Here is a 12,912-nt window from a genome sequence, read left to right as displayed (position 1 = left end):
TCACAGTTTATATCCTGTGTAAAAGTTACAAAGAGGGGTTAAGTCTCCTTAACCAGAAATGGCTTATAATGAGTTACTGGAAACTCGAAAAGAAATTTTACAAAGACATGCTGTAGAATATGCATATGTAGTGTATTGATAATAATAATAATAATATAATCCACATTTGTATAGCGCACAATCACCCGTTAGGGTCTCTAGGCGCTGGGGGCCGTCGGGAAGATTAAGCAAGCTATTGCCCAGAGTCACATGGTGCTGGGCTAACCTGCCGCCGGAGCCGGGTATCGAACCGTGATCCCCAGATTCCAGCGTCAGTCGCCCTGGCCGCGGCGCCACACCTCCTCCCTATTGATAGTGCTCATAGCATGGCTAGGACTGACAACAGCAATACCTTATTTGATGGCTGCTAATAAACAGAATGACACTAGTACACATGGAAAGATAGCTAACCTTAAACAAGACAGAGTAGATCTAGTAGCACCAGATGAGATAGAATTACATCATAGTAGAAATAGAAATGAGACAGATTTGAATGTATTTGCTAATTTGTTAGTGCATTATGTTGAAACAATGGAAGTTAGTGATTGCTACGTCTGTATGAAATTACCAACATCAGTAGCAGAAGGAGTGACTTATCATCATTTACCACTGACATATGGTATTTCATGTAGTATTTTAACTATTTTGTTTTATGGAACTGGAAAGTTACAATATTATTATTCTAACAGATGTGATTTTTCCTGAAATTCCCTTACGAAGAAACATGAACTCTGTCCTTAGCAGTAGAGATTCCCAGTTTATGGGTGAATATTTTCTAACAATGACAACGATACATATAGCTGAAGCACATAAAGACAACATAACATGTAGGTTATATGAGGAAGATAATATATTTTTTGAATTTAGTAGAGAAAAGGAGACAGGATTTCCATAAAAATGCTACTGAACCGAAACCCCAGATACCCAAATGGGCTGAAAGGGAATAATTTATTGCAACTGGCAAGATTCATGCTGCTAAGTCTCTGGACTTTAAAAAGAAGGGGAAAATCTGTCTCCATAGGTTGAAAACAGAATATAACAATGCATTCATTGGTTCCAGTGAATGTGAATACAACTTCTTGATAATTGGGGGTTGGGGACTAAAAGGGGGAACTGATCCAGTATTTCCTGGAGTCTATTATATTTGTGAGAACAAAGCTTATTTTAAGCTGCCTGATAATTGGTATGGGAGTTGCTATTTCGGAATAGTATTCCCAAAAGTACACCATGTCAAAGAATCACTGGAAGCAATGAAGACAACAACGAACTAATGAGACATAAAAGAGCTAGTTTTTCAGAAATTGTAGGTGATATATTTAGTGCATTGATACCTTCAGTGGGAGTAATTCTGAACACTCAAAGAATTTGTAAATTGTCTACAGTGGTGGATCGCTTATCTACTGACACTGCTTGAGTATTCTTATTGATCAATACTGAATTATTTGCGATAAGATCAATGGTTTTGCTAAATTGACTTGCACTTGATATATTATTGGCAAAAGAGGGTGGAGTCTGTAGAATGCTGAAAGCGCAACAATGTTGCACTTACATTCCTGATAAAAGTATTGAAATTAGATGGTGCGTCAGAAATATTACTCATTTGGAAGAAGAATTGAAACCACTGGAGGTTGATAGTGCATGGAAGAGACTAATTGATGGTCTCTCCTCTGTAGGTAATTGGCTTTCTAATGTAGGAACATTTATTGTAGGTAAAGTAATAATGGGAATATCACTACTGATTTTGGTGATAATGATTTGGTGCAAATGCTGCAGAAACAGAAAGTGGTATACAGTAAATGAGAAAAGGAAAAAGGGACTTATGATGAAATTCAACTTGAGGAGATGAAAGGGGATATTTACAAAATAATTAAGGGTTTCCAAAAGAAAAGGGAAAAAAGGAAATCCAAAATCAATTGAAGAAATTGAATTAGGAGAATGCTAAAGTTGGCATCTGTTTCCGTAATTAGTGATGGTATAGCATACCATCAAAGAGGGGATTGATGGAGCAAGATTTCATAAGTACAGAAACTTGCTTGTATTCCATCCTCTCGAAATAACATGTAACTTAATAATCAACATGTTTTGTTTTACTAATAATTGCATTTCACAACATTTTTAGTATCAAGGGGAAGCTTGACTATGTGCTTTTACTAACAGTAACCCGAGTGTCCTAAAACGGCCACCGAAAAAGCGGGAACTTTTCTGCGCATGCATCTGCCACATCTATGTGGTGGGACGTATCTTTCGCTTCTGGTGGGAATTCTTTACAGGTGCGCATTAGTGCAAAAGATGGCCGCTTTAGACTTCACATGCTAATGCATCTGCCCTGCTTGACCTAAATCTCGTGTGTGCTGCATAACCATTAATGCGATAGTTAAAATAAAGTAATGGGGTTAGAGTAGAAATAAGAGGTATAGAGTGCATTCATTTATTTTTGTATTCTAATGTGTCTCTCTTTGACTTTGTCATTAGTTCGTATTTGGGCCTGAAGAGTGCCGCAAACCTCCATCTTGAATGTGCTGTACATGCGCACTAACACACCATGAACCTTGAAGCGGCTGACATTGGCAAGCTACCAAAGCCCTGACTTATTCACAATATTCGTGGGAAACTGACCGTCCGATCCCACAAGAGGAAGAAATATGAACTGTATTAAGTACAATGTATATGATTTGAAACAAATATTGTTGGGTGGAATGAAAGCATGGGAAAGTAAATTATGGGCGGGAACATTGATCAACTATATTGAATTGAAATGATCTCATCTTAGTATGGTGTGATGACCTCTCCTTGTCTTTCTGACCAATCAAATGAAGGGAACACATAGAATTTTCAACATTAAGGGGGTGGTACACACACTGAAATGGTATAATTAAAGTAGGTTTAGTTAGCTTGTTTGTCCGACTTGTCACAGACCTGTCACTGACCCAACGTATGCTGAAGGAGAATCGAGAGCAGAGTCTTGGTCGAGCACTCTGACGGAAGAATTGAGAGTTTACTGAGGAAGAGCCGGGGTCTGAGAAATAGCTGTAGAGAGGGGTGTGACGCTGGCGTTGCACTTAGCGGAGGTTACCTGTCCTGTTCTGCACCTGTCCTGTCCTGTTGGCACCTGATTAGTCAGGAGCCCACATCGTTGTCCCAGCCCGTGGCCAGGGTTGGTCTTCACACCCTTCTAGGTAAATATATGTGGTATTTCCTTGTGCCGTTTCCCTTCTCACCCTTCCCAGGTACCAATGTTTAAAGGCTTCTTCATAAAGTCCTGCAAGATTTATGTTTTAATAGTTATATTCTTACTTGCAAAGTTTCTGATCACTCTATTGTGGCCTCTGACTCATAGAATATTGCATAGATAAAGTGTTTAAACTTCACCTGAGTCTGTGGTTATTGTCGTGAAGATTAATGTCAAATCGCTACCTATTATTCTAACTCCCTTGATCCTTAGGACTTAGAGCACAGGTGACAAGGATTTGGTAAGTCAAGTATACAGGTATAAGTCCTAAAAGTGAAAAAAAAAATTCTGATAGGCAGGAAGTTGAAGCAGGATTACCGGTTTAAAGTGTGAATGTTCATCGGACCAAGTGAGTAAGATTAAATGGACTGGTAATCCCTCGCCATCAGTAGTGTAATGCTGAAAGCAGTCCCAGGATGCTTGTTTCCGTTCCAGAGAAGACCTGGCTTGGCCGTTCAGACTGGACTGTTCCCACGAGGAACACGGTCAATACTAATTTGCATATGCCTGAGTCTGAACTGGGTTGGCCAAGTGAGCTAAAGAATGATGATGGATTCAACCCAGTTCTGTGACTCGGGGAGAGTGTATGAAAAGATTCAACGCTCCATCCATCATCTCCTTGTGTTTGCTATGTTTTTTGAAGACCACTCAAAAATGTTATATCTCATTTCCAAACAAAATTTAGAGTACTCTCATGGAATGTTAAAGGTTTTATTAATGTTGTGAGAAGTTAGCCTGGCATATGATGTCCACTATTCTAGTGGGCACCTTGCACCAGTCTAAACGACCCTTATTGATGGTGGTTGTAAAGCCAACCGTATAGACAAGCTATCCTAGTGGTAGCATGGACCAGCAGTCATAGGCTTAGACTTCAGAGAGCATATGAAGCAAGCTGTTTTACCAATTATAATCCCTTGAATACCAAATGAAAGGACACCACACAAGGTACATATCAAATATATATGTATTTATTTCTAACACAACCCCTCTGCACTCTGTATGAGGTCAGAGATCGAAGTACATCACAAGTTACTCAATTAGTATACGATAAGTTGCACAAATACAGTTATGCTCTAGGGGCCTCACAAACCATATACTAAGTAAGTGGTATAAGAACCACTTCAGAAATAGTGAATAGGCCTAGGGAATCGCTGGGGCTACATTAAACAACCAAAGGTTAGGAAGTAGGAGACCCACAGGAGACGCGTGCAGTGTATAAACACAGTCGCGAGTTACCATTGACTTATAATGGAGAACGAAGGAGTTACAAAGTTACTGTTTAAGGGCACTTCTGGATGGACTACGGCAAAACCCCTTTAGACTAGGACACTTGGAGAGTCAATACCCACGGGAGCGCCGGAGTACTCAACTTACCTCATCATGGGAAGCCGGGTGCATAGGTGTCTTTTCGCGTCGGGTTTCGTTGTCGTTTTCTATGGAGATCTGCAAAGAAGTGCTGCAGGCAACCAGAGGAAAAGTGTCCGGGTGGATCCAAGGGTTGATCGAAGATGTGAAGAACCTGAATGCAGAGGGGACAGAGTCTGGGTCACTAGCCAGGAACCAGGAAGGAACCAGGCAGTGGCGTGATGATCTCAGGTGAAGAGGTGAAGCTCTCTGCAGCCACGAGGACTAGGAGGCGTTGATGACAACCAGGAGCTGGATTCAAGCTGTCCCACAAAGGATCTAGTTGACTGCTGTGTCGGTATCTGGATTGGACCGAACAAGCCTTGGCAAACGCAATCCACGCAGGAAAAGAAGATTGGCCTTTGCAGGGAAGCTGGAGCAAGCCTGGAGCAACCAGGAAAGCAGTTTTTTTTTCTCCAAGGTTTGTCTTCAGACGGCTCACTAGCCAGCGGGTTAGCAACCGGGAAGACGCATTGAGGTGAAATGAAAGAGCGGGCCCCATGCGGCACTCTTGGAGTGTGGAGGGCTGAGCTTCAGTGCAAGTGGCGGTCGGGTCTGGGGCTTCTTGTACCCCAATGCACAACTGCGAGTTACCTCAGGAGTTGATGCAGTTAGCAAAATGCAGGATGTCCAGGGTGTACAGTCCCACGTCTCTCGTGTCCGCCACGGGTCTCAGCTTTGCTGTGAATGTGGGTCGGAGTCATAGAAGTCTGAGAGTCCAGTTCCTGTGTCACAGAGTCTTCGGGTTCCGGCAGGAGCATCAACAAAACAGACCAGCAAGTTACTGGTGGTGCCTGTTTGCACAGGGTGGTCACTCCTTGACCACAAGTGAGATGTCTTCAGTCTTCTAGTAAAAATAGAACGTCGAAGGTCCAAGAATTTCATATCAGCGTTTCGTTCCAGGATAATCTAAAGTCCTGGGGACACAGCACCTATCTTTATACTAAGAAAATGGGCTGGATTACCTGCTAGGTCCCTCCTATGGGTGGACCTGGTATGGGGGCGGTTACACCCCTTTCCCTTTGTCCAGTTTCGTGCCAGAGCGGGGCTGGAGTGCCCCAGCAACTGGTTTGAACCGGGCTATGCATGGAGCACCTTGTGTGCCCCAGGCAGTGTCTGGAAAAGCATCTTTCCCTTCAACCCACTCTGCCCCAATACACTACAGGCTGTCTGGGGAGGTGCTAGCACCTCCCTCGACAGGAAACCTATTGTCCAGGCCTCCCTTGCTGGAGTTTCCCCCAGCAGCAGGATGTCAGACTCGTGTCTGTGGCAGCAGCATCCATTTTGTGATGCTGAGGCTCGGTTTAACTTTAACGGGGAAAAGCAGTAACATACATGTCTTTTCCCTCTAGAAGGGTGGAATGCTACCCCCACCACCAGAACTGGGGGGGGGGGGGGGGGTAGTATTCCAAAGTGTTTGACACCTTACACGACATGTTTTGATAAATCCAAACCAAAGTTAGCATTAACCGCGAGGATTGTAATGCACTTAAGAGTATGTGGTATGGCTAGATCATAGAACAGCTATAAGGAGATGGTTCCGAAAGCTGAAGAGGGGCTCAGCTCATGCTAGGGCACCCTCTCACATAAGACCAAGCACTCAGCTTCCAGGATTGTCGAGGCCTACCATAGGAGTGACTTATAGGTGCATATGTGTCTATATATATGGTAGATATAGGTATACTATATCTAAGTAAGGGCTGAGTACACCACCTTACCCAAGCTGAGTGATCAGCCTGTGGTGTCAGTTTGGTTTGCCAGCCAGGGGTGGCATAATACATGCTGCAGCCCCTGGCAGGCCTTGGATGCACCTATGCCCTGGGTACCTATGGTACACTATACAGGGGCTCACACAGGTGAACCAATACCCAATCAGGTATGTACATAAAGTACATGGTATCAATTTAGAGTGAGAACAGCTGAGCTCTGGGTCTGATTAGCAGGCCCACAGCCACACTGGGTGGAATGCTACCCCCACCACCAGAACTGGGGGGGGGGGGGGTAGTATTCCAAAGTGTTTGACACCTTACACGACATGTTTTGATAAATCCAAACCAAAGTTAGCATTAACCGCGAGGATTGTAATGCACTTAAGAGTATGTGGTATGGCTAGATCATAGAACAGCTATAAGGAGATGGTTCCGAAAGCTGAAGAGGGGCTCAGCTCATGCTAGGGCACCCTCTCACATAAGACCAAGCACTCAGCTTCCAGGATTGTCGAGGCCTACCATAGGAGTGACTTATAGGTGCATATGTGTCTATATATATGGTAGATATAGGTATACTATATCTAAGTAAGGGCTGAGTACACCACCTTACCCAAGCTGAGTGATCAGCCTGTGGTGTCAGTTTGGTTTGCCAGCCAGGGGTGGCATAATACATGCTGCAGCCCCTGGCAGGCCTTGGATGCACCTATGCCCTGGGTACCTATGGTACACTATACAGGGGCTCACACAGGTGAACCAATACCCAATCAGGTATGTACATAAAGTACATGGTATCAATTTAGAGTGAGAACAGCTGAGCTCTGGGTCTGATTAGCAGGCCCACAGCCACACTAAAGTCGAAAGACCAGAAAATCACAGCAAAAAGTGGGGTTGACCATAGGAAGCAGACCCTACTCTCCTATAAATGTCATAAAGAAGGCAGATAGTTTTATCTCACTTATCCAAATATCATCCTGATTTATTTCTATAACAAGAAATGCACTTTACAGAACGTGAAGCTTTAAAAGTTAAATGAGGTTGGGTGAGTTTTCTTTTGGTATTTACAACTTCTAATAAAAATTTGTGTTATTTTATTATGTAGCAAAAAGTGCGCTTTACTGTCATTTCTCATAAAATCAACAGTAAAGGCAGATGAATTGGTGTGATATTTTTTTATAAATAAAATCCTGCAAACTATTTTTAATGTTCATGGTCCGATGCAAAAATACCATAATCTTTGGCCTGATATTTCTAAAAGATGTTTTCAATGTGATGTTACTTATTTTATCTAAGGAGGTGATTGCAATCAGATTATGGATCCCTTTCCTGACTGGCAGTTTGTTGTTAAATGCTTACCTCAGAAAATACACAAACAATTCTGTCCCACTGAATCACAAAGTGCCCTGATTGACTCTTGGAGACTTTGTAATCCCGCTTCAAGACAATAAACATTTTACTCTCCAGTTCATGGCTCACTCACTAGATTAGACCACATGTGTCTTAGCGAACAGTTATAACAATGCATTGTGCCCAATAGTATTGGTCCCATTTTGCTCTCTGGTCATGCACCGGTTGTTTCTGATTTGGTCTTAGTCCCTACTACAACCAAATCAAATCGGTGGAGGTTTTATTATTATTTACTAAAGATGCACACTTTCCCTCTTCATTTGTATACTTTAAGTCTAAATCTGTTGAGATTCATAATGATCCCGTCATTTCACATTAGCTCCTATGGAATACTTTTAAGGCAGTTGCCCAAAGATTTATAATTAAGTATGTATCATGGAAGAAGCATAGGCAAAAGATAGAGCAGGAAGCATTATTATCTTCTTACAAAACTTTAGAGAATCAATTTTACTTTCTAAGTCTGAAGATACCTAAAATCTTTGATTAAAGACAAATTCCATTGTAATGAACAGTCTACAAAAAATGGCTCTTCAATATCACTCAAAAATAGTGCTTGTTATTCTCGTGGAACTATTAAAATAGGGAAGATATTAGCTAACTGTCTCAAAATTAAGAAACAATGTTCCCATATTAATTCCATGCATAATACGAAAGATATATCATTGTTTATAGATGAGGATATTTTAAAGGAATTTTTAATTTCACTTGAATCAAGCTATCCTGGCTGAAGAGGGGTGAAACCCCGAAACCGGTCCTAGGATGCTTGTTTCCAGTCCAGGAAGGACCTGGCTTGGCAGTTCAGGCTGGCTTGTTCCCATGAGGCACAGGGTCAAGACTGATTTGCATATGGCTGAGTTCAAACAGGAATGGCATGGTGAGCAAAAAAACTATGGATTTAGGCCCAGATCTCTGTACTGGGGTGAATGTATGACAGTGTTCTGCATTCTGTCCATCAACTGTTGTTTTTGCATGAATCTTTATACTCCACAGTAAAGGTTCACATTGTTCCTATTTACAAAAATGTCAAAAACCGAACATTGATACTCTTGATTGTTCACCTTTAGTGTTGATATTTCTTTACAAGATATAATTAATTCAATTTCTTTGTTTAAAAAGGTAAAATGTACATTCCTGATGGTTTTATGGTTGAGTTTCTTCTTCATTTATCCAATCTAATAATATCTTAATTAGTACTGATATTCTCTTAAAAATGTCGATTATAAGATTTTTGCCAAAATTTTAGTGATATGCTAGAACCTCTTTTACCACACTTAATTGGAAAGAGCAATCTGGTTTTATAAAATGCGGGTTGGTCTCTGACAACACAAGACTATTTTTCAATGTCCTGAGCAAATCCTCACTTGTTAATTACCCTATAGCAAGAATAACAATTGATGCTCAGAAAGCTTTTGATTGGATAAACATGGATTTTCCGTTTCACTCTTTAATTTGTCACGGTTTTGTCCCCAAAATAATGTTATTGAATTCTTTATTATATACCTCTCCTAAAGCCTCAGTTCTTGCCAATGAAAAGACTTCCCCTTACTTTACGCTAAAGTTTTCCTTTATCTCCATTATTATTTCTCTTGGCACTTGAATCTTTTCTTTCCCATATCAGGCAAAATCCATCCGTTTCAGGTTTTTGATACAGAGATCGCCAATTGAAATTATCGGCATATGCAGATGATATTCTCTTTTCATTTCTAATCTGGATAACTCTGTACAACCCTACTACAAGAAATGTCATCATTTTCATCTGTATCAGGTTACACCATTAGCACTGACAAAACTGAAATTTCCATCCATACCATGAAGCCTTTTGACTTCATCAGGCCTCTCTCTCTGGCTCAACAACAATTCTTCTCCTTTGCCCCCATTATGGTTTGTTGTTGAGAAACTATTTCTTAAACCTTTCGCAACACAGGAAGTTATTTATTTTTCCTCTCCTTCTTCCCTTGTGGCTTCTCTACATTTTAGACATGCTGTTCCCCTGATAGGACGTATTGTTATACTATTTTTTACACACCCTTATATGGTGTAAAACAAACTAATTAAAACAATAATACAAATTATATTGGATATCCTGGAGAGAGAGAGAAAATATTATTTGGGTTGCTGATATGGTTCAGTATATTGTCCCTATTTCATTCCTTCAATTCAGAAATCCTTTAAAGACCTAATTCATTGCAGACTCAGTTTTCCCGTTTGATGAATATAGTGTTAGACGTTTGCTTTTACCTATTTGATATGACTACTCCAGCTTCTTTTGGTTGAACCGTGTTCTGAATCCTGACTACATACCCTCAAGACTCTAAGATTCATAAATATATTTCGCTTGTTAATTTTGCAAATACCAAATTCAGGGTAGAACTGCTTTGGGAAGCTGATCTGAGCTTTACCTTGTTGAGTATGGTTTGGAATAAAACCTGGTCTGAAATTTACAAAACACCTTGAGCAGCCAATACAACACAAACTCCTTTTTTATGCATAGCATATGCACGTCACTTTTGTTTTGGTTAAGTAAATGAATCCACTTGTTGATTATGCAATTATCGTAATAGTGCTATGATGCATATGTTATTTTGGTGCCACACACTTTATCTTTTTGGTACAAGGTCTGGACTCAAATTAAAGCAATCCTTCCCACTCAAATTTTGTTTAATGTTATAGAGCTTTTACTGGGTAGTGTCATTGATTTTGGCGATTATCATATTCTTTCAAAAATTGGTTGCCTTTCAGCAAATAACTATTCATTGGAAATGCCCTTCAAAACATTCACACAAAGCTTGGCTATATAATGTGTGTTCTCATCATACATTAGATAATGCTTTTATGCCTGCAGTTTGATATAAAATAAATAGTGATTTATTCTGGTTACCTCTTACAATGTTTCTTGATAATCGTACCAAAAACATTTCAGGCACAATGTGTGCATTTCCAGAGAATTTTAAACCTCCATAAACTATCTGAAATTCTCTTACAAACTATACAGCTGTTTCATTAGAAATATTTGTTATGGTACTGTTTATCTCAATATTATAAGTTTAATTTATGGTCTTCATGTCTATTTACGCTCTATGTAGATTGATTACTCTTTCACTCCTTAAAATCAACCCTTGGTTCCCCTCCCTCCGCTTTTTCGCCTGCCCACAGAAAAAATGGAAAGTATAAAAAAAGCTATCTATATATTAATTATTGTTTAGCTGTAGTTGTCTAAATATGCCTGCTTTATCAACATTTCTTGTAAACTTCCTTCTATCTTTATGAAATATTGTTTTTTTGTTTTTATATGAAATTGTATAGTTTACTACTTTTTCTGGTACTCAATAAAACTTTTTAAAAATCAAAACACCTGAGACTTGAGCATACCTCCAAAATATTTCTTATTGAATGTGTTTGTCCCTGGAGTCTCGCAACCCTTATTGTCTTGGAGCCCCAACTGTTTTGCCTCCGTCTTACCATATTTCTCAAGTAGTTAGTCATATACCGTAACATGGAAGGTGATAGGTCGTATAAACCTATAAATGATTGAGGTACAGTTTTCTTGCAGTTGTTTAAATTTGTTTTTGTGAGCTATGGCTGCATGTTTGCATGTGCCAAATTATATTTTGCTTTTTTGTTAGAGTAAGCCTTCATCTTGGATTGCCGAATGACAAAATAAGTTAATAAGTTAGAGTAATTCCTCAACAGAGATATGGGGCCAGATGTAGGTAATTTAAAATTACCGATTCTAAAATACCGAATTTTACCGATTCAGTATTTAAAAATGGGAAAATGGGTTGTAGGTAAAAATTCGATAAATATTACCGAATATGTAAAATTCTGTATCATCCATTCGGTATTTACCGATTCGGTAATTCCCATTCGTTCCGATGGGCCTCCAGGCCTATGGGAATTAATGGGAATTACCGATTCGGTAAATTCCGATTCGGTAAATACCGAATCGGTAAACACCGAATCGGCTATTCAAAAAAAGAACAACCCAGGAGTCATCCAATCAGGTGCAACCACCCCCCTCCCAACCAGGGAGGGCCTACACTCAGGCAGGTGCAAGCAATCAGAAGCTTCTGGAGAGGCTGTGAGAGCAGAGCAGAGTCCCTGAGCCATAGGAAAACTTTACTGCTTTTGAAAGTGAAAAAATGGCAAACAACACTGAGAAGGAAGGTGCTCAGAGGAAGAGGAAAATCAAATTCAGCACCATGGAGCTGCAGGTCCTCGTGGAGGAGGTGGTAAAGGAACACTAAAAATTGTTTGGGAAGCAGTCCCTGATGGTGGCAGAATCCGCTAAAAGGAAGATTTGGCTTGAAATACAGTCAAAGGTAAATGCTATTGGAGTGACCCCACAGGAGATGGACGACCTGAAAAAGAGGTGGTACGACCTCAGGAGCTTAACAAAGCAAAATATTGCAGAGCTCCACAAACAGGCGAACCTTACTGGAGGAGGGAGGAAAAGGGCACCTGCCCTGACTGAGCTGGAGGACTTGGTGGATTCCACCATTGAACCAGAGAGCGTCTGTGGACTGGGAGATGCAGACAGCTCAGCCAGAGCTGCCACCAGAAAAAGTAAGAAGCATGCACAGCAATCACCCCCACCCCATCCTCTTCCCTTTCCCCTATGTGGCAGTGTTAACCCCACTTCAGTAGAGGTAGCAATATACACCAGCAATGCATTATGGGAGATGTAGTCATTGAAACACCTACCATGTCATACAGCATACCAAGCAACAAGGAATGCGACACACATCAGTGATAAGCAAGCTGATGCAATAGCTACAGTGTTTCAGTGATTAAAATGTAATTGTATAAGCAGTGATGCAGGGCTTATGTACGCTTTTATGTCCACAAGCGAGACATCTCGCAGGCGTACCAGGGAGAAGGAAGCCAGTGCACCACAGAGGGACGACACACAGGAGGCAAGCACAAGTGCAGGGAATACCACAGAAGACACTGGTGCACCAACAGCACAGCCAGCCTCCCAAGACCTGCAAATGTCACCACAGCTGGAGGCCTCCCCAGAGCGTTTTGGCTCCCCTCTACTACTGTCCTCACCTGAACTGCCTGCGTCACTGCCTAACACAACACCTGCAGTTCAAAAGAGCATGAGGCATGTTGTTGCCACACCAGTCC

This window comes from Lissotriton helveticus, chromosome 1_1, assembly GCF_964261635.1.
Source record: "Lissotriton helveticus chromosome 1_1, aLisHel1.1, whole genome shotgun sequence".
Taxonomy (NCBI): Eukaryota; Metazoa; Chordata; class Amphibia; order Caudata; family Salamandridae; genus Lissotriton; species Lissotriton helveticus.
Note: the sequence above shows the minus strand (reverse complement) of the source record.